Here is a 2,959-nt window from a genome sequence, read left to right on the forward strand (position 1 = left end):
ATTTTATATTGAACTCTATAGGTACGTGTTTGTATACTACGAAATTCGCTGGTAAATCCTTACCAGACGAGCGACTCGTCGCTTCCGATTTTTCTTTGCATGCACAATACTTTCGATCAACAGTTAGTTTAACTGCAATTGATGCGTGTAAATCGGTTGGGAAGAAAAATATCACTTACATAGCAAAAGACACAATTATGGGTCACTTTTGGCATTCAAAATCATTTAGTCTATAAAATCGTCAAAATACATAACGCAAGTTATTTTATTGTTGTAAAAGCTTGATAATAAGTTATTTTATTCAGTCTCGATGCATTATCATGTAAAAGTAATAAAAATAGCCAAAATATGGACTGACCCACAATTGTGCACCGCAAAATGTAACATTACTACAATTATGGGTCACTTCATTTATTGCACCGAGCAGGATATAGTTTTTAGTGACATTTTCAACTTTAAACCATTTTAATCGTATAAATGAGGTTACAAGCGAGTTACAAAAAATACCATTTCTAATGAAAATTGTTTAGTTTCGTGAGAATAGACGTATTTGCGTAAAAGTGACCCATAATTGTAGCTGACTTATGACTGTGGAGGCACTGAAATTATGAATGACCGATACAATTTCTAATTAGAGTACGGTACTGAACACGAACAAGTATGGAAAGTTCAAAATCATCACTAACATTCGTTTGCCAGTTATCTTGGCCGCTACGATATGCTAAGCTATTTTGCCGTAGCCGAGAATGAATCGAAAGTTTGATGGTATAGAGAAAAACTATGTGAAACCACTACCGTGCTGGATCGAAATCCGTACACCTAAGCACATGATAATCTTCGACGGTTTATATAAAATTAAGAAATCATATATTGTTTTGAACTGACATGTTTACTTGTAAGTCTACTTATATTTTATCACTATTTTCAAGCAAAATGATTAAAATCACTCCGAAACTTGAAAAAATCATGTTTAAATAGAACATGATTTGAATCGAATCTGTACACAGTTTTTTGTCTGAATCAAAACCCGTACACTCTTGAATCGAAATTCGCACACACGCGATATAGACTGGATCAAAGTCCATACAACAATAAATCAAAATCCGTATCGTTATAGAAGTACAAAAATGAACATCTTTTATTTATAATTTATTTTTAAATTAACGAATAAATATATTTTGAGGATCAATTGGTTCCTAAAGTTTCTAATTTCATATATCAGCTGAAATAGTGCAATTTTCGTAGCGTTTCGTAGTAACCGGAACGCCGGAACCTCTCGAAGCTTCCCGGTACGACTTTCTCTTGCGCACCTCAGTCACAGCTCGTTCGAAATTGTTTTCCGTATATTTATACTTATTTTCTTCTATTATATGCTGAAAACAAGAAGAAAGTTCAACAATATATGCGTGATACACACGCTGTACGGATTTTGATTCAAGCAAAAAACAAGAATCAAAATCCGTACGGCACAGTTTTTGTTGAATAAATACAACTTACACTATTTACCAGACAATTTACAGCTCGAAAATGACAAAGACTTACCTTTTCCATCAATTTTAAAAAGATTCACAGAGTAAAACACTCATATCCCACTTGAAAATCGTTTTTATCTTAAGAACGTTTCCTTAGTAAATTTTCTAACGATACAACGAAATGACAACTGAAACCGATACACGATTGATTTTTCATTTTTAATATTTTTATTTCATGGCCTACTGGCGCATTGTTTAATTTAACAGAAGGCCAACAGCTCAACGGATATGTACATGTAACTATCATATGAATTTTCATTTTTATTATGCTTGAAACTGAAGAAAAACATCAAGGTGTACGGATTTCGAAACCGTACGGGTTTCGATCCAGCACGGTACTCGAAAAGCCAGAGGAAAAAACATGATGAAATAAACTATTCGTTTAATGAAATAAACTATTCGTTATAACATTTATTTAAGTCTTCGTCATCACTGAAGCTGGCTGATTTATTGTAGCAGAACACTAACTTTTTTATATTATTTCCGAAAGTGCCATAACGCAAGGAGCGATTCTTCGAAGTCCGCCACCGTTGTTACGGTTGGAATCGCTTCCAAAAGCGACCAGCGGAAATATTTCCATTGCGAAAACACTGATTGCCTCTAATGTCCCAGTTCCCGTAGTTAAATTGTTAGGTACTGCTGCTGCTGTTGGAGGTTGCCATTGCAGCGGTTCCGACATTGAAAATTGCACTCGCCAGAGATTTTCCATTACTTTGTTGGCTGAAATCACAACTTCTACATTTTACTAACTTGAGAGTTTTAGATAATCGTAAAATACTTACAATGTTTTCGAATTTCTTTATCCTTGCGGTTGCATTTCCTGCCGCGGGTGGGATCGAGGTTTATCGCACAGCTTTTTCAAGGTATTTGTTTTTTTTTTTAACTAATTGAGATTATTTACATCGAAAACAGCTGCCAGAAAATCGATGTATACATTATTCAATGAGATATACATTATGGTGCGGAGAAAAAGTTAGTCAACATAAGACAGTAAATCCGCAGACAGACGTCCAAGCTGAGTTCCAAACATGTGTAAAGATTTTTGTACTAGCAATTCGAAACCAGATAGCGCTACCAGTGACGCCAGCCTCGTAAACTAGCGAAAAAAAAATTTTTTTGTAGCGATAAGGTCACCAGGCGGCGCTAGTGTACAAGTGATTTATAACGCAATTTTGTTCTTGCTTGGACGTCTGTCTGTGGTAAATCCTAAACAACGTCATGGTTAAAAAACAACGTGAATCGAACAACACGGTTCGTGTTTCGAGTGTGAGATCTCACCTAATTAAGTTTAGTTTATTATTGTCTTCATAAACACTATAATAGCAGAGTCTATGTTTATAATAAGAGTCCCGCAAAGATGAAACCAAAGGAACCAAATCAGTGTCAAACGAGGGTACCAATCGAGCAATGTAAATAAACCAGGTGAT

General features: G+C 35.1%; 1 long non-coding RNA gene across 1 annotated transcript; it reads right to left on the reverse strand.

Moving 5' to 3' along the window:
* Positions 1 to 1,913: 1,913 nt before the first annotated feature.
* LOC129727625 (uncharacterized) lies at positions 1,914 to 2,675 on the reverse strand. Its single transcript, XR_008728571.1, has 2 exons — positions 2,315 to 2,675; positions 1,914 to 2,252 (listed from the first exon to the last, which is right to left on the reverse strand). It is a non-coding gene; the product is annotated as an uncharacterized LOC129727625 (long non-coding RNA).
* Between the last annotated feature and the right edge of the window lie 284 nt (positions 2,676 to 2,959).

This window comes from Wyeomyia smithii, chromosome 3, assembly GCF_029784165.1.
Source record: "Wyeomyia smithii strain HCP4-BCI-WySm-NY-G18 chromosome 3, ASM2978416v1, whole genome shotgun sequence".
Lineage (NCBI taxonomy): Eukaryota > Metazoa > Arthropoda > Insecta > Diptera > Culicidae > Wyeomyia > Wyeomyia smithii.